Consider the following 19,623-nt stretch of genomic DNA (forward strand, 5'->3'; position numbering starts at 1 on the left):
GCGTGACTGCCCAAGGGCCAGGACAGCTGGGGCGACCTCAGAGTCTCTCCGCCAACACCTCTCGGAGGAAGATGCGGGTTCCTTCTCCGGGTGTGTTTCAAGAATTGCGAAGAGATTTTTGCCCCCTGCCGGGCCCACAGTCAGTCATGTAGCAGCTCCGCTCACCTGAGTTGGAAGGGCAGGGAGGGGGCCCAGGGAACGCCGCCGTCTCAGGAAACGCGTGTCCTGCGCCAGCCTGGTGATTTGCTCAGCAAAACTCAAGTTGATGTGACATAAACAGCATCTGCTGCGGCCAGAGGCCTGCCACAACATTTTCTGTTAAGTGCTGCTCGCGCCTGACATACGCTTCTGGTTCTGAAGTGTGGTTCTCAGTTCACGCGCGAGGACAAACCACTCACTCCCTTATTAAGAGTCCCGTTTCTGATTCTTTTAGGTAGGTTTTCTGAGAGCCTGAGGTCAGCCCGGAGGGGAGACGTGCCAGGGCGGTGGCCTGGAGGCCTCTCCTTGGAGCGGGTCAGTTTGGACGACAAGAGCCGGCTTTTCCACTGCAGACCGGGCGTCTGGCCCTGCAGTGCCAGCTCTGTGTTAATGCCCGTGCTCTCCACAGCCCTGACATCTGCTCGCTCTTTACATTTTCTCTCTTTTCTGTTGTTCACTATATCCTTTTGCTGCAAAAATAGTGAACCCAAAAGTAACACAGGTTCTCTTTCCAAGGCCACAATATGAGGAAAGAAATTAGTAATTTCCTGTGCCATTTCTCTCCACCTCTCACCCCACCTGAAGGTATTCATTGTCAATAGCATGACATGGAACCTTCCGCGTGGGATGTGCACTTCTTTACAATCTGAGAAACCAATGTACACATCCACATGTGTGTTGATAAGCATGCTTATTTTCTTTTACAAAAGCAGGACATCCACTGAAGTCACTGTGGTATAAGATGAGTAAGTTCTAGAAACAGAGCCCATACTTAACAGTACAAATTTGTTAAGAGGGTAGCTGTCAAGTGTTCTTATCACATACTAGTGGCCCGGTGCACAAAATTCATGCATGGGGGTAAGGGGGGGGGGTCCCTCAGCCTGGCCTGCACCCTCTCACAATCCAGGACCCCTTGGGGAATGTCTGATCGCCGGTTTAGGGGTAATCAGGCAGGCAGGCGAACAGTTAGGCGCATCAGGCAGGCAGGCCAGCGGTTAGGAGCCAGCAGTCCCAGATTGTGAAAGGGATGTCCGACTACCTGCCTGCCTGATTGTTCCTAATCGCTTGCCTACCTACCTGATCGCCCCTAACCACTCTGCCTGCCTGCCTGATTGCCCCTAACCGCCTCTACCCAGTGCTGAAAGACGTCCGGAATGACATCCGAAGGTCGTTTGGCTGTCCAGTCTAATTAGCATATTACGATTTTATTATTATAGATGCAAAAATATGCAAAGGGATGCAGGAAACTTGGAGGTGATGGATATGTCTGTTACCTTGACTGGTCATGGTATCACAGGTGTAAGCATGTAGCCAAACTCACTAAATTATATACAATGAATATGTGCAGTTTTTCTTTGTTGTATCAAGTATACTTCAATAAAGCGGTAAAAAACACACACACAAAAAAACACAGGACATCAACTTTTCTTAGTTGTATCTCATTATCACCCTTTCAGATCAATAAATCAATGATCTTAAGAGGAAGGGAGAGAGAACCATTGATTTGTTGATCCACTTACTTATGCATTCATTCGTTGACTCTTGTCTGTGCCCTTACCCGGGATCAAACCCACAACCTTGGCCTATAGGGGTGACGTTCTTTTTAATGGGTATTCTTTTTAATGGCTGCCGGTGATGCCATGGGATGGATGGCTTGGCATTTACACCCTGGCCAGTGGGTGTTTACAATGTTATGGTCAGAAGAACTCCATGAGTGAATGTGTGTCATTCCAATGTTAGGACGGGAGAAACTGGCACAGAGAGGGTCAGCAGTGGGTGGATTGGTCCCACCAGTTCCTGGCAGATGTGTGGCAGATGTTCTTGCTTCATGCTGCCACAAGGAGGCACTGTTAAAACTTGCTCCCCTGCAGTCTCTGTAGACAAACAGCCCCCTTCCTTGCTAACACTAGGATTCTGGACGCCCCTCTTTGGTTTCAAAAGCCCAATTAAACCTTTTCCTGCCACTGACCATCATGATCGATCCTAATTTTGAATAACAGGGAGATGGGTTGGAAGAGTTCAATTTCTCCTTTCCCAGAAATCCCTGGGCTCCTTATGCAAATCCATTTTCTCTCCAATGGACAAGTTTGCCCACCGGGGTCTGAGAGGATCCCTCTAGACCAGTGGTTCTCAACCTTCCTAATGCCGCGACCCTTTAATACAGTTCCTCATGTTGTGGTGACCCCCAATTTCATTGTTACAAATTGAACATAATTAAAGCATAGTGATTAATCACAAAACAATATGTAATTATACATGTGTTTTCCGATGGTCTTAGGCGAGCCCTGTGAAAGGGTCATTCGACCCCCAAAGGGGTCGCGACCCACAGGTTGAGAACCGCTGCTCTAGGCTCAGTTTCACCTGCCTGTCCTCCCAAACACAGCAGCAGGGACCTTTTATCTTCTCTTTACATATCCAAGGGAGGCCAGAGACTGATTCCTCACAGGACATAGACCGCCGACTTCAAGGTACTTTCAGACATGAAATTCATACAAAAGTCATAGAAATCCAAACACAGCCTTATATATCCACGAACACACGTGGCTTAAGTGAACATATAACGTCTTGCTTATTCAGACACGTGATAAGCTTTACCCATTTAAGTGTATACAGGACCCAAATTCAGGATTTTGCTCACTAGTTTCTGATTCTGCAGCCTGTGCCAAATTGGTTTTACAGCTCTGCGGAGCCCCAGCTTTCAAACAGAGGTGACAGTTTTGAGATTCGTGTGTAATCTTCCAGGCTCAAAAAGAAAACAAATAAACAGCAAGCAGGTCTCCACACATGAATATATACTCTTGGATATTTGGGGGCAATTTTTTTTTATTTTTGCATAAATGGTACCTATAGGACATGGTGTAAACTGCTTTTTTGTAAAGTCCATTCTTCACCTGGGGCAGAGAGTGGAGTGGGTGGACAGGGGTGTGGGTGACAATGGGCCTTTTCTGAGGGTAATGTCACAGGGAGTGCTGCTTCATTCTGGGGAGCACAGGAAGATTTGAGTGGACAGGCTCTCCAGATCCTGGCCTACCTGTGGGGGGCAGTGTGGTTCTTTTTATTTTTTTTTAATGAGGAGGGATACAATTGTTCTTTAGTGGCACTCTTAAAAAAAGAGAGACAAGTGGATGCCCTGTGGAGAGAAGAGAACACTCAGTCATTTATGTCTTAATTCTGGATGCTTCTAATTTGCCTGCTTTCTAATAGGTTATCTTGGTATTTGTGGGCTTTGGAGGTTATTCTGGAAAAAAAATTACACGTGTAATAGAGACATTTGTAGAAAATCCAAGCAATGTGAACATTTACAGAGTAAGGAATCCTTTCAACAGCCCCTTCCCTCCTTAGAGGCAACAGCTGTTACTCAGGGCTGGATCCTTCTCTCCCTGGCTGCCCAGGGAGGGCGGGGGCCAGGCGCACCGCCATCGCCCAGACAGGTTAGAAATGAATGCAGAGTCTTGGGGTCCACTTTTTTAAAAAATATATTTTATTGATTTTTACAGAGAAGAAGGGAGAGGGACAGAGAGTCAGAAAACATCAATGAGAGAGAAACATCAGTCAGCTGCCTCCTGCACGCCCCCCACTGGGGATGTGCCCGCAACCAAGGTACATGCTCTTGACCAGAATCGAACCTGGGACCCTCCAGTCCTCAGGCCCACGCTCCATCCACTGAGCCAAACCGGTCAGGGCTGTTCTCTGCTCTTATGTATTGATTTAAATATTTGTATGTGTGCAAACACGTGCTCCTGGGGTTGATTATGTGGCTTTGGTCATGGCTCTCGGGACACTAACAACAGCAGCGCTATTTGGGGGGCAGTTAGACATACAAAAGATCAGGTCCCAGCTCAGAATTACTGAATGCAGACGCAGTGGAGGTGGGCACAGCGATCAGTGTTTTAACAAGTTCCCCAGGGGTGCTGATGAACTCCGTGAGAGAGGAAGTGCGGGAACCACTGCTGAAAAGTGGGGACGGGACTTTTACCCGCTCTCCTGCCAGGCTCCGGCCCCCCATCACTTCTACACCCCTTTGTCTATCAGGGAGGTACCCAGATCCAGCTCCACCAGGCATACACCAGGCGCTCCATTAATACTTTCTTCAATTAGGTATCTGGGGCTAACACAGGTTCCTCCAATTTAGGTCAGGCTGTTTTTCAGATTATACAATTTCTGGAGGCTGATGGAGGTCGTGGCATCATCTCCATTAACTCACTCGAGCAGGCTCGTGTGCATCCTTCCTGGTGCAAACAGGTGCCGTATGGCCGCATCTCCTTTTACTTAAACCTATCTCTGGCCGCTGCTTCAACACCAACGCTGGAAAGAGACCCATTATACAGAGGGGCAAACGAAGGCCCAGAGAGAGGGTTCAGTTTTCATGTCAGAGCTGCTGCAAGCCTGGGCAGCATTTCCTCTCTCTGATGCAGAGCCTACGATGGATTTCTTTGTAAAATAGCAAGCCAGACGCCAGCTGACTCCGGGTGTGGGCTCGGCGCCAAGCAACGGCAGTTCTCTCTTTAGAGGACAAAAGTGGACTTCAGAGCGCAGAAAAGAGCTTAGCGGCTCTTTAGCCAAGTGCCATCAACTGTAGGTGTCTTGCCCGAAGGGTGTTGAGCCTTCCCGCAGGTCATGGTTTCCAGGTGACCCCTGGGGCAGTGGAGTTTGTGTCCTCCGCCCACCGGAGCCCCCACCTTCCCCAGGGAACGAGCCTCCCGGGGCCCGGGGATGGAGGGGCCGCAGTGCCGGGCGGGGAGAGAGTGCTGTGCGCCGGCTGGGCGGGCCTCCCAGATTGTAGGGGCGGGGGGAGAGTCTGAACGCAACCTGAGTGAAAAGGGTTGGCCCGGTCGGGACCCAGAGGCACAGATCTGAACGCGGCACCAGCGGGTGTAGACTGCCGATGAGCGCTGTGAAAAGTAGTTCCACTTCTAAAAAGTCTTCCGCAAAGAGGACTTAACACAAGGCACGGACGGGGTTCGAACCCGTGATCTTCGGTTTACGAGACCGACGCCTTACCACTTGGCCACCGCGCCTGCGTTGGAATGGCGGCTCGGGGAGCGTCTATCCTGTCTTCACTCCTGTGAGCTCGCCCCGCGGGCACGAGCGCGGGCACGAGCGCGAGCCCGAACGCCAGAACGAACGCGAGCACGCCCGCCGTGGCCCCGCCCCTCGTCTCGGCCCCGCCCCCTCGCAGCTGCCGGCGGGATAAAGCGGGACTCCACGCCCGCCGCTCCCCGCGGGCTCGTGGCCGCCCACCCAGCCCGGAGGTTCCCCCCGCCGGACGTCCCTTGTCCCCCGCACGCCCGGGGCTGCGTCTCCGGAGACCCCACGGCCTGGTCCGGAGGCGTGTCTGGAACTCGGAGCAGGCGGGACGCTCGCCGGCGTCGCAGAGCCTGGGGTTCGAAACCCAGCTCCGGCAGTCTCTCCGCGACCTCGGACGACCGGCCTCGGAGCCTCAGTTTCCCCGCCAGGGCGAGGCACCCCGGAGGCGGAGGTATGGTGGCAGCTCTTACTAAGACCCCTGGTCCGTCCGCGGCTGCCCTGCACCGAGCAGGCGCGCTGCCGTGTTGCTAATGGAATGGAAGCTTCTGAAATTGAAAGCCCAAACTCCCCTACCCCCAGGTTGCCGGTGTGGCCCGGGCAACCGCAGCATCACCTGGCGGTCCTTGGAAGCGCGCTTCCTCCCGCTCACCCGGACCTGCAGCCCAGCAACTTGGGTTCGCGGGAGGCTGAGTCCCAAGCGTGTTTCTGTTTATGCATTCAAACGTGCCCCTTTATTTTCAGCCAAATGGGATGATTTCACAGTTCTCTGCACTCTGATTTTTCATGAATTAATGTCTGATGCGTTAACATACAACGGCTTGTAGTGCAGAATACAATATCATCACAATAAATTATAGCATATATTATGAAATATAATTCCATTCTATTCGTTAATGTGAATAATACAATATTGTATAGTAAGTTATACATATACTAGTAGCAGTATATACTGTCATATACTGTGCGTGAGCACGTTACCTTTGTGCTCTTTGGTAGCTGCACGGTTTTCTAGTGAGTGGCTTTATCGCAATTGATTTAATCAGTTTCTGGGAGTTAGGCCTCGGGTTGTCTGCAGCTTTTTTGCTGCACAGAGCATTCTGCTGCATGTGTCTTGGCCGCCTGGCACCCGTGATGCTGGTAGGGTATACGGAGACGTTAAAAACGTCCACAGCCCACCAGGCAGGTATGTAGGCAAACAGGAAACTTAAAAATACGGGGAAGTTATGCTCACCAAGTTGCTTTAAATGTCAAGGTTTGGGCAGTTGAGTGGGGAAGGCCCTGACATCTACCCTGAGATAGGAGCCCTGAGACACTGCACCTGGGGTGATTGAGGTCAGCATGCAAACCTCACTGCAGCTCCCTAATGAAAACGAAGAAATACATTGAACAGTTCCAGAATTAAAATATGCATGACTGAGCGCTGCTTCTGACTAGTTGATAACATTGGTTCTGTTGTCCCCTCCTTTCTCTGGTGTTCACCGAGCTGTTGAAATGATTGCGCAGAAGTGACAGGGGCTTATAAAAAGTGAAGAGAAATTAGCAAACGAGAGAACATTGCATGAGCTGAACCCAGAACTGACTGGCAGGTGAAATGCGAGTCTAACAGGCGCTTTTTATCAGCTTTGTCTTCTGAGGGGATGGAGGGAGCTGAATGCTAAAGGCGCAGTTGCACCTGGATGGGCAGGTGGGCTGCCGCAGGTATGCAGGGTCTGGGCGGCCCTGAGAGAGGCTCATTCTCTAACCCTCTGTGAGTCCTGAAGTGTGCTGTGAGTCCCACAGGTGCTGGGAGCTCTGACCCTACTTATCTTACAGGGTAAGGAGCCCTGGGAGGCCACAGATCTTGGACACCTGGATGGAGGATCGCCACGTCTTGGCTCCAGCGTCTTACAGAGTGATGCTTGCACCGGGTAGGTCCCTAAAAAGTATTGCCGTTTGTTGGATATTCTGGATACAAGGCTTTTGTCAGATGTATTGTGAATATTTTTCTCCTTCTCTGTGCCTTGCCTGTTTGTTTTCTTCTTACTGGTTTCTTTCAAACTGCTGAAGTTTTAAATTTTGATGAAGTCCAATTTATCACTGTTTTCCTTTTGTGCTTTTTGTGTCCTTTATGAGAAATCTCTGTCTACCTAGGTCATGAAGGTTTTCTCCTAGAATTTTGATTATTTTAGCTTTTATGTTTTGATCTGCAATCTGTTTTGAGTTAACTTTTGTGTGTGGTGTGAAGTAGGGCTTGCAGTTAAATTTTCCCCATACGGATATCCAGCACCATTTATTGGAATGATTGTCCTCTTCTCATGGAATTGCTGTGGTACGTTTGTTAAAATTCAGTTGACTGTTTACGTGTGATGTGTTCCTGGAGTTTGTGTTGGTTTCCATTGATGTGTATGCCCGTTTTAATGCCAATTATCACATAGTCTTGATTATTGTACTTTATGGGGAGTACTGAAATCAAGTATTGTAAATCTTCCAACTTTGTCCTTCTTTTATAAAATTGTTTTGCCTTTTCTAGTCCTTTGCATTTCTGTATAATTCTTAGAATCAGCTCATCAGTTCTATAAAATGCCGGCTGGGATTTTGATTGGGATTGCACTGAATCTATAGATTGGGATTGCTTTGGGAAAGTTGTTGTCTTAACTCTACTGAGTCCTCCTGTCCATTAATATTTCAGTTGTTTGTTGCTGGTGCCAATGAGTCTTGAATTATCAGTTCGTTTCTTTAGCATTTCATTATGTGAGTTTCCCGTGTTTCAGTGGGAGAGTAGCTGGAATATTCGTGGTAACTGTGTTCCCCTCCCTTGGCTCTCTACCCAAGCCCCGACCCTGTCACATGTAGGAATCGTGTGGGCCTCCCGCAAGACTCCCCAAGATAAGGTGTGAAGCAAGACATGTAGCCTGTGTAACTACTGTGACAAAATTCAGAAGAAGCAAAGGTCTCTCCGCTTAGAAAGAGATTTAATGATTGTTTTAACACTCTTAACAGATCATGCCGACTGTACATAAAATGTTAAGATGAATTTTACTTAATTTTTCTGCAGAAAAATGACAGTTGTACAGAATGCCCAGTATCTCCTCAACAACTCAATCTCAGAACCTTCAACTTTGGAAAGTGTGCTCTAATTGGTTCATTCTGGAGCCAGAATGAGATCAAATTGGCAGCTAGGAATAATGCCGTTTTTAGCTCTTTCTTTTTTCCCTTTTGTATTTTCAGATAAACTTTAAGAGGTCATCCAGATCTGAGATGCAAATTGGCAGGCAGAGTTGACGGTTATCTTAGGTATGGAAAAAGCAGTAGACAGTGACAGAGAATAAAACTGCTGTTTCTCCTATTACTGGATCTGCATTTAGCAGAGCATTCCTATTCTCCCAGCTCTCACTTCCTCCTACCCCTCCCTCCTTTTCAAGTGACCATATTATCGGTTTATTTTGGATTTTCCCATTTATTTTTCTTTGCTTTTCTGTTGATACATGTTTATACAAAGGGAATGGAGTGTCTTGGGTGGGATATTTCTCCCCACAAATGGTATTATATTGTACATGTTTTTTGGTGTCTTTTTAAAAAATATGTTTTTATTGATTTTTAGAGAGAAAAGAAAGGAGAAGGAGAGAGAAATGGAAACATCAATGAGAAAGATACGTCAACACGCCTCCTGCACACCCCTTGCTGGGGAGTGAGCCCACAACCCAGGCATATGCCCTGACCAGGAACTGAACCCTGACCTCCTGGTACATGGGTTGATGCTCAACCATCGAGCCAACATCAGGCAGGCTTTTTTTTTTTTTTTTTTTTTTTTTTTTTTTTTTTTAAACTCTACAAAGCATCGGAAGGTCCAGCCCTATGATTCCCTGTTCCTTTTAACTGCTGCGTTCTAGTCCAGTGGGTGAAGTAGCAGAATTTGTACAAAATCCCCTATTGCTGACTACCTGGGTTGTTTCTGACTTTTCTTTTTAAAAAATATTTCTGTTGATTTCAGAGAAGAAGGGAGAGGGAAGGAGAGATAAAAACAATGATGAGAGGCTTATTGATCGGTTGCCTCCTGCAGGGCCCAAACTGGGGATTAAGCCCGCAACCCAGCCATGTGTCCTGACTGGGAATCGAACCATGACCTCCTGGTTCCTAGGTCGACACTCAACCACTGAGCCATGCCAGCTGGGCCTGACCTCTCTTTATCATGAACACAGCTGCTCTTGCATCTTTGCACGTGCCTCCCTTTGCACACACGTGAGGGTCCTTTAGCATTAGACATCGGGATCGTTGCTTTCCCAAGATAACTTTCCTGTTGTATTTTAGCAGCCTTGAGAAAGCGGTCCTGCAAATACTGGCTTGCTAGTAATTGAAGCAGCCATCAGTGTCACTGGGCAACAGGAGTGACACTTGCTCTTGCTTGAGTCTCTCCTTTTAAATTTTGTGTGGAGTTGGTTGGGGGAGGCAGCGACAATGAGCCAACCATTTAGTGCGACGGCGTGGCTCAGGTCTACCGAATGGGTAGAGACCAAACTGAACCGATTTCTTGTGTTGGTTTCAGTATTATGAGCTTGTAAGAAACAGTATGTGAATGTCCCAAATTGGTTCCTTCACCTGTTACCACTTTCTGTAAAGTGGCACCAACAACTCATCCATGGATGATACACATGGTGTGTGTTTCTCAATACAGCAAAGAATCATTCCTTTTCCTGTAGACTTATTATATGATATTTCAAAAACTCAGTCTTTACTCATATTAACCAGGAAGTCATTTTGGCAGACAGATAGATAGTGACCTTTAGCTAGGCCTTCTATTTTAAGATTATTTGTTTCATAAAGGACACTTGACCTAATGGGTTGCAATTTTTTTTTTAAACCAGTACAGCGCTTTGATGAATTAATGCTTGCTATGGTCCCTATCCCACATACATTGTGTTCTCTCTTTTAAAATCTAGGAGTTAAAGTAGCATATACATGCTTAACGATGTTTCTCTCTCATTGATGTTTCTATCTCTCTATCCAAAATAAATAAAAACATATTTAAAAAAGAAATATGTAGCCCTAGCCGGTTTGGCTCAGTGGATAGAGTGTCAGCCTGCGGACTCAAGGGTCCAAGGTTCGATTCCGGTCAAGGGCATGTACCTTGGTTGTGGGCACATCCCCGGTGGGGGGTGTGCAGGAGGCAGCTGAATTGATGTTTCTCTCTCATCGATGTTTCTAATGCTCTATCCCTCTCCCTTCCCCTCTGTAAAACAATCAATGAAATATATATTTTTTTAAAAAAGAAATATGTATTATAAAGTGGAAAGTGACTATTTAAAAGTGCCATTTCCCATGATCAGACACCAGTTACCATATTCCCACCGTTTGGCACGGGTGGTGGTTATTCCCAGGTTTGTGCGTGGCAACATGAAAAAGATAAATGGGTGGAAGGAATGGCAGCAAATGTGCAGATGAATGGACTTACAGAGAACATACTGTCCACATTTCCCTGTGACGTTGCTTCAGTGCGATTACATGGTAAATGTACACGTGAAGCTCGGATGTAAAAATGTCCAACACGAGAAGCAACATATTCCTTTCATAGACATCTTAGAATTTCTTATATGGAAACATGAATAAGAGTTCCAGAAACATTTTGTTGTTGTGTGCCATTTCGGGGTTCTTACAAAGCTGTTACTGTGTTTCTGGCGATGCTTTCTGCCTCTGTCGCTGCTTGTTGGGTGTCAGCAAGGTGCCCTGGAAGTGGGAATGGCTTTCTCTCACGTTCACCTCTGTATGCTTGCCAGTTGTCACAATATATTAGTGAGCACTATTTAATCCCGTGTTATCTTAAAAATAACACAAGGGAAAATATTTAGAGAAAGTGTACACACTACAGCCAGACCTCAGCTTATCTATAATAATAAAAGCGTAATATGGTAATTAGACCGGACGTCCTTCCAGACAAAGCCTGGGCTGCGAGGAAAGCCGGTGCCAGCAGCCAGGGGAAGGGAGGCCTACGCTTGCACGAATTTTGTGCGTCGGGCCTCTAGTCTCAAATAAAAGCCACTTGTTCCATTCAGGTAAAGTGCTTGTGGAATCCAGGGTGGCTTCTTTCTTTTGAATGGGTTGTTTGATTTATTTGTGTTTTTTTTTTCATGCCTTTTGTAATTCTTCTTTCCCACCCTCACAAAACCACCATTCTGCTCTCTGTCACTTCATGTTAGTTTGCATATCCTAGAATTTTATGTAAATGGGATTAAACAATATGGTGGGTTTTTTTTTTTTTGGTTTGTTTTTGGCTTCTTTCACTCGGCATAATTATTTCAAGATTCATCCATATTGTACATTATTGTGTAGCAAGAATTCATTCCTTGTTATCACGGAGTGGTGTGGACATTTGAGTTGTTTCCTCTTTTAGGCGATTACAAATAGAGCTCTGAACATTCACGTACAAACCTTTGAAAGGACACTAAACGGCTTTTATTCCTCTTGGGTAAATACATAGGAGTGAAATGCCTGGATCGTCCCTTTTTCTTTTCAAGAAACAGACAAATTGTTTCCCAAAGCGGTTGTGCCATTTTGTATTCCCACCAGCTTTAGAGGAGAGTTCCAGTTCCTCTGCATCTTGCCAATACTTGGTTACGGTCCATCTTATTTCGCCATGTAACAGGTATGCAGTGGTATCTCATTTTGGTTTTAATTTGCATTTTTTAAATGACTAATGATGTTGAATATTTTTGTGTGTGTTTATTTACAATTTATCTCTCTTCTTTAGAGAAGTGTCTGTTCGAATTCCTTATGCATTTTTATTGGGTTGTTTTCTTATAATTGAGTTTTCAAAGTTCTCGATGTATTCTGGATACAAATCCTTCATCAGATAAATGATTTTCAAATATTTTCTTATGGTTTGTGACTCTTAATGGTGTTTTTTTTTGTTTTGTTTTTTAAGAGCGGAAGTTTTAAATTTTGATAAAATCCTATTTATTTGTTCCTTCATGCATCACTCTTGTTATACCTAAGATAGCTTTGCCTAACGGAAAGTCACAAAGGCTTTTTCCTATGTTTTTCTCTGGAAGTTTTATAATTTTAGATTTTACATTTAGGCTTATGAAATGAATGTCATTTTGTTAACTGCTTTTTCTATGTCAGTTGAGATGATCATGGTTTTTTAATTTCTTAGTTTAAGGTAAATTACATTGATTTTTCAAATGTTAAACCATCCCTACATTTCTTGGACAAACTCCACTTGGTCAGGATGTGTTATCTGTTTTATATAGTGTTGGACCCAATTTTCTAAATATTTGTTAGTAATTTTGCATGCTCATGAAGGATATTGGTCAGTAATTTTCTTTTCTAGTAATGTCTTTGTCTGGCTTTGGTATCAGGGTAATATTGGCATCATTGAATAAGTTGGGAAGAATTCTCTCCTTTTCTGTTTTCTAGAAGAATCTCTGTAGAATTGGTGTTATTTCTTCCTTAACTGATGGGTAGAATTCTCCAGGGAAGCCATTTGGGCCTGGGATCTTCCTTGTGAAAGGTTTTCACTATTGCCCTGCTGGTGTGACTCAGTTGGTTCAGCCTTATCCCAGGCACCAAGAGGTTGCTGGTTGGATTCCTGCTCAGGGCACATGCCCGGGTTTGTGGGCTTGTGTTTGCCAGTTGTCATGATATATTAGTGAGCACTATTTAATCCTATGTTATCTTAAAAATAACACAAGGGAAATATTTCGAGAAAGTATAAACACTACAGCCAAACCTCAGCTTATCTCAAATAAAAACCACTAGTTCCATTCAGATAAAATACCCAATAGGGCGTTTTTGCACACTAGGGCTGTGCAGGTGGCAGCCAATCAATGTTTTTCTCTCATTGATGTTTCTATCTTGCTCCTCTTTGCTTCTTTCTTTCCTTCCTTCCTTCCTTCCTTCCTTCCTTCCTTCCTTCCTTCCTTCCTTCCTTCCTTCCTCTCTCTCTGTCTCTCTCTCTCTAAAAAAAAAAATCAATAAAAACTTATTTTTTTAAAAAAGGTTTTCATTATTAATTCAAGTTCTATAGATATAGGACTAATCAGGTTATCAATTTCTTCTAAGTGAGCTTTTATAGTTTGTATCTTTCAAGGAAATTGTTTCACCTAAGTTGTTGAATTTATTGATATAAAAGTTTTTCATACTATTACTGCCTTATTATCCATTTCATATTTGCAGACTCTGTAGTGACATCACCTCCCTCATTCCTGATATTGGTAATTGTGTCCTCTCTTCATTTTTCTGATTTGTCTTTTAATAAAGGTTCTTCAATTTTACTGATCTTCCCTGGGACCACCTTCTAGTTCCATTGATTTTTCTCTATTACTTTTCTTTTTTCTGTTTCATTGATTTCTGCTCTGACCTTGATCATTTACTTTTTTCTACTTTAGCTTTAATTTGCCTTTATGTTTTTAGTTTTTTCTTTTAAGGTGGACACTGAGGCCATTGATTTGAGACCATTCTTTTTAAATATATTTTATTGAGTTTTTACAGAGAGGAAGGGAGAGAGATAGAGAGCTAGAAACATCGATGAGAGAGAAACATCGACCAGCTGCCTCCTGCACACTCCCTACTGGGGATGTGCCCGCAACCCAGGCACATGCCCCTGACTGGAATCGAACCTGGGACCCCTCAGTCCGCAGGCCGATGCTCCATCTACTGAGCCAAACCGGTTTCGGCGAGACCATTCTTTTTTAATAAAGGCATTTAGTGCTGTAAATTTCCCTTCATGTACTACTTTAACAGCATATCACACCTTTGGATATGTTTTTATTTTCATTCAGTTCAAAATACTTATTTTTTGATTCACAGGTTACTTAAAAGGGTATTTTTTAGTTTCCTGATATTTGGGGGTTTTTAAAAAGACCTTTCTTTTGTTGATTTCTAATTTAATTCTATTGTGGTAGGGAAATACGTTATTTGAAAAGAATGTGTATTCTACTGTTGGATGAAGTGTTCTGTAAGTGTCAATAAGGTCACATTAGTTGCTAGTATTATTAAATCTTTAAAAAATCCTTTCTAATTTTCTGTTGACTTGTTCTACCAATTACTGAGAGAGGATATTGAAATCTTTGGCTATAATTGTGGATTTGTTGCTCTCTCCTCCTTGAGTTCTGTAATTTCTTGTTTCATGCAGCTTGAATCTGTTCTTAGGTTAAACATTTAAAATTCTTTTGACTTCTTGATGAGTTTATCATTATGAAATGACGTCCTTTATCCTGGTAATATTCCTTTCTCTTAAATCTATGAAATTTTGTATGATATAAATATAGCTACTCCAACAATTGATTAGTATTAGCATGGTATACCTTTTTCTATATATTTACTTTTAACCTATATTTGTGCTTTTATATTTAAAATGTATTTTTGTTGTTGTTATTGTTAATCATCACCTGAGAATATATATATTTTAAAAATCAATGGAAAATATTTTGATTGATATCAGTGAGGAAGGGAGAGGGAGAGAGAGATAGAAACATCAGTGATGAGAGAGAATCATTGACCAGCTGCTTCCTGCATGGCTCCACGCTGGGGATCGAGCACACAACCATGCCCTGACTAGGAATTGACCGTGACCTCCTGGATCATAGGTGGACACTCAACCACTGAGCCACACCAGCTGGGCTCCACTGATTTTTTAAAAATTGTTTAAAGTATTACATATGTCTCCCTTTCCCCCCATTTACCCCTTCCTGACCACTCCCACCCCCCAGGACAAGCCCCCACCGCCCCAGTGTCCATGCCCATTGGTTATGCTAATATGCATGCATACAAGTCCTTGGTTGATCTCTTACCCCCTCCCGCCACCCCAGCCTTCCCTCTGAGGTTTGACAGTCTGTTCGGTGTTTCTCTGTCTCTGGATCTGTTTTTGTTCATCAGTTTATCTTGTTCATTATATTCCACAAATGAGTGTGATATTTATCTTTCCCTGACTGGCTTATTTCACTTAGCATAATGTTCTCCAGGTCCATCCATGCTGTTGGAAATGGTAAAAGTTCCTTCTTTTTTATAGCAGTGTAGTATTCCATTGTGTAGCTGTACCACAGTTTTTAAATCCACTTATCTGCTGATGGGCACTTGGCTGTTTCCAAATCTTTTCAAAGAGAGCGGAAGAGAGGGAGGGTTGGGGGGTGGGGGAGAGGGAGAGAGAGAGAGAGAGCAAGCACCCAACAGGGGGCAGAGATCAAACCTGCAACTGATGCATGGGCTGATGCTCTAACCACTGAGAAGCCCTGGCCAGGGCTAAAATGTATTTTTTTAAGGCAGCTTACATTTTGCTTTTATAGCCATTCTGAAACTCTCTACCTTTTAATTGGTTTATTTAAACCATTCACATTTAATGAGACTATTGATATGGTTATTAAAAATTTTTAAATGTTTTTATTGATTAAAAAATATTTTTACTGATTTCAGAGAGGAAGAGAAAGGGAGAAATAGAAATATCAATGATGAGAGAGAATCACTGGTGGGCTGCCTCCTGCACACCCCCTACTGGGGATCAAGTCCGTAACCTGGCCATGTGCCTTGACTGGGAATTGAACTGGTGACCTATTGGTGTATAGGACAGTGATGGTGAACCTATGACACGCGTGTCAGAGGTGACACGTGAACTCATTTTTTTGGTTGATTTTTCTTTGTTAAATGGCATTTAAATATATAAAATATCAAAAATATAAGTGTTTGTTTTACTATGGTTGCAAAGATCAGAAAATTTCGATATGTGACACGGCACCAGAGTTAAGTTAGGGTTTTTCCAAATGCTGACACGCCGAGCTCAAAAGGTTCGTCATCACTGGTATAGGATGACTTGCAACCAGATTTAAATTTATCATCTTACTATTTACTTTCTATTTGTTCTATATGCTTTTTGTTCCCTTTTTTCTCTTTTTATGTATCTTTTACTTCTTGAGATTTTATGGTTCCATTTACCCCCTTGCTTGGCTTATTAGCTATAACTCTTCGTTTTGTTAGTTTCGTGTTTGCTGTAGGATTCAGAATACACATTTTTAATTCACCATGGTCTACCACTAAGTGATATTATACCACTTCACAACTCATATAAACATTTCACAATAGTATATTCCCATTTCCCCCACCTGAGTTTTATGCTATTGTTGTTATATTTTACTTTCACATATGTTATAAATCCCACACAGCATTGTCGTCATTTTGGTTAAACAGCAAGTTATCCTTTAGGAGACTGTCATGTGCTTATTTATAGAGTTACCATTTCTGGTGCTTTTCACTTCTTTGTGAAGATCTAGACTTCCATCTGGTATTGTTTTCCTTCTGTCTGAAGGATTTCCTTTAACATTTCTTGTTTGTTTTTTAAATCTTTATTGTTGAAAGTATTACCTATGTTCCCCTTTTCTCTCTATTGACCCCTTCCAGCCCACCCCTGCCCCCACCCCAGGCCTTCACCACACTGTTGTCTGTGCTCATGGGTTGTGCGTATATGCATACAAATTCTTTGGTTGATCTCTTCCCACCCACCCCTGCCTTCCCTCTGAGATTTGACAGTCTGTTCCATGCTTCTATGTCTCTGGATCTCTTATGCTCATCAATTTATTGTATTCATTGGATTCTACATATGAGGGAGATCATATGATACTTGCCTTTCTCTGATTGGCTTATTTCGCTTAGCATAATATTCTCCAGGTCCCTCAATGCCATCTCAAAGGGTAAGAGATCCTTCTTGTTTACTGCTGCATATTATTCCATGGTATAAATGTACCACAGCTTTTTAAATCCACTCATCCACTGATGGGCACTTGGCTTTTTCTAGATCTTAGCTATTGTAAGTTGCACTGCTGTGAACGTAGCGGTGCATATATTCTTTCTGATCGGTGTTTCAGGTTTCTTAGGATATATTCCTAGAATGGGATCACTAGGTCAACTGGCAGTTCCATATTTAATATTTTGAGGAAACTCCATACTGTTTTCCATAGTGGTGGCATTAGCCTGCATTCCCACCCACAGTGTTCTAGGGTTCCCTTCCCTCCACATCCTTGCCAGCACTTGTCATTTGTTGATTTGTTGGTGCTAGCCATTCTGACAGGTGTGAGGTGATACCCTATTGACCTTTTAATATGTTTCTCTCTGATGATTAGTGATTTTGAGCATTTTTTTCATATGTCTCTTGGCCATCTGTATGTCCACTTTGGAGAAGTGTCTAAGTCCTTTGCCCATTTTTAAATTGGATTGTTTGTCTTCTGTTAAGTTGTATGAGTTCCTTGTATATTTTGGATATTAACCCTTTACCAGATGTATCATTGGCAAATATGTTCTCCCTTAACATTTCTTGTAAGAATCTGAAGATTTGTTTCAGCTTTTATATGTCTGATAAAGTCTGCCTTCATTTTTGAAAAATATTTTCTCAGGTTATAGAACTTGAGATTAAGAGCTCTCTCTCTTTTCTTTTTTCTTTTGGTATTTTAAAGATGGTACCCCACTACCTTCTAGCCTGCATTATTTCCAACAAGAAATCTGCCATAATCCTTACCTTTTCTCCATTATACACAGCATGTCTTTTTTCCTCTGTGTTTAAAAAAAAGTTTAAAGGTGATAAAATACACATAATATAAATTTTACCATCTTAACCATTTTAAGTGTACAGTTCAGTGGCGTTAAATACATTCACATTGTGCATCATCATCTATCTCCAGAATTATTTTTATCTTACACTAGAAGCCCAGTGCATGGATTTGTGCACTGGTGAGGTCCCTCGGCCTAGCCTGTGGGGATTGAGTGAAACCAGGTCTCCACCATACCCCGAGGGGTCCCAGATTGTGAGAAGGTGCAGGCCAGGCTGAGGACTCCACTGGTGCACAATTGGGGCCAGGGAGGGGCTGTGGAAGGGCTCCAGGGCGTGTCTGGCCCATCTCGCCCAGTCCCAATCGACCAGACTCCAACAGCAAGCTAACCTACCAGTTGGAGCATCTGCCCCCTGGTGGTCAGTGGGTGTCATAGCTGGTTGAACGGTTGAACGAATGGTTGGACACTTAGCATATTAGGCTTTTATTATATAGGATAACTAAAACTCTGTACCCCATTAAACAATAACACCTGATTATTCCCTATGAGAACCCTGGCAACCATCCTTTTATAGACTGCCTATGAATTTGACTATTATAGGTATCTCATATGAGCGGAATTATACAGTATTTGTCTTTTTGTGACTGGCTTATTTCACTTAGCATAATGGCCTCAAGGTTCATCCACATTGTAGAATGTGCCAGAAATTCCTTTTTGGAGCTGAATAATATTCCATTGTATGTATCTACAACATCTTGCTTACCCATTCATTCATTGATGGACACTGGGTTGCTTCCACCTTTTGGCTATTGTGAATAATTCTGCTATGAACAGGAATGTACAGATACCTCTTCAAGACCTTGCTTTTAATTCTTTTGGGTATATACCTAGAGTGGAATTACTTTACTATTTTGGGTATATACCCAGAGTGGATCATATGATATTCTATGTTTATGTTTTGAAGGAACTGCTATCTTGTTTTCCATAGAACCTGCACCATTTTACATTCCCTCCAATAATGAATGAGGGTTCCAGCTTTTCTAATACTCAGCAACACCTACTTTCTTTTTTTTAAGTAGCCATCCTAATGAGTGTGAAGTGGTATGTCATGTGATTTTGATTTGCATTTTTCTAATGATTTGTGATGTTGAACACCTTTTCGTGTACTTATTGACCATTAGTATACCTTCTTTGGAGAAATGTCTGTTCAGATTGTTTGATCATTATTAAATTGTGGTGTTTATATTTTTTGTTTTTGGGTTATGGGAGTTCTTTATATATTTTGTGAATGTTTGCTTTATATATTTAGATCTGTGGTGTTAGCATGTTTATAATCATTATATTCTTGGTATATTGATTCCTTTATCATTACATAATGTCTTTTTTTTCTCTTGTAATAGTTTTGATTTAAAGTCTATTTTGTCTGATATTAGTGTAGCCACCCATTCTCTTGTGGTTACTATTTGCATGGAATAGCTTTTCCCATCCTTTCACTTTAGTTTTTTTAAATAGATATTTTTATTGATTTCAGAAAGAAAGGGAGAGGGAGAGAGAGATAGAAAGGTCAATGATGAGAGAGAATCATTGACCCCTTCCAGGGGTCAAGCCTGCAACCCAGGCATGTGTCTGATCAGGAATTGAATGGTGACCTCCTGGTTCCTAGCTTGATGCTCAACCACTGAGCCACACCGGCTGGGCATGGGCCAGTTGTTTTATTTATTTATTTAATTTTTTAAATTTTTTAAAATATATTTTTATCGATTTCAGAGAGGAAGGGAGAGGGATAGCAACATCAATAATAAGAATCATTGATCAGCTGCCTCCTGCACGCTGCCTACTGGGGATCAAATCCACAACCTGGGCATATGCCCTTGACCGGAATCGAACCTGGGA

The 19,623-nt window shown here is 43.1% G+C and overlaps 1 long non-coding RNA gene across 1 annotated transcript in view; it reads left to right on the forward strand.

The window, feature by feature from the left end:
- The first annotated feature begins 5,373 nt into the window (after positions 1-5,373).
- The window catches only part of LOC308517737, a 41,618-nt gene continuing 27,368 nt past the window's right edge, over positions 5,374-19,623 (forward strand). The window contains exons 1-2 of the long non-coding RNA XR_013995875.1: positions 5,374-5,677; positions 7,039-7,133. This is a non-coding gene — a long non-coding RNA (uncharacterized lncRNA). The remainder of the gene's footprint in view (positions 5,678-7,038; positions 7,134-19,623) is intronic.

The sequence above is a fragment of the Myotis nattereri genome, assembly GCF_964212035.1.
Source record: "Myotis nattereri genome assembly, chromosome: 4".
NCBI lineage: Eukaryota > Metazoa > Chordata > Mammalia > Chiroptera > Vespertilionidae > Myotis > Myotis nattereri.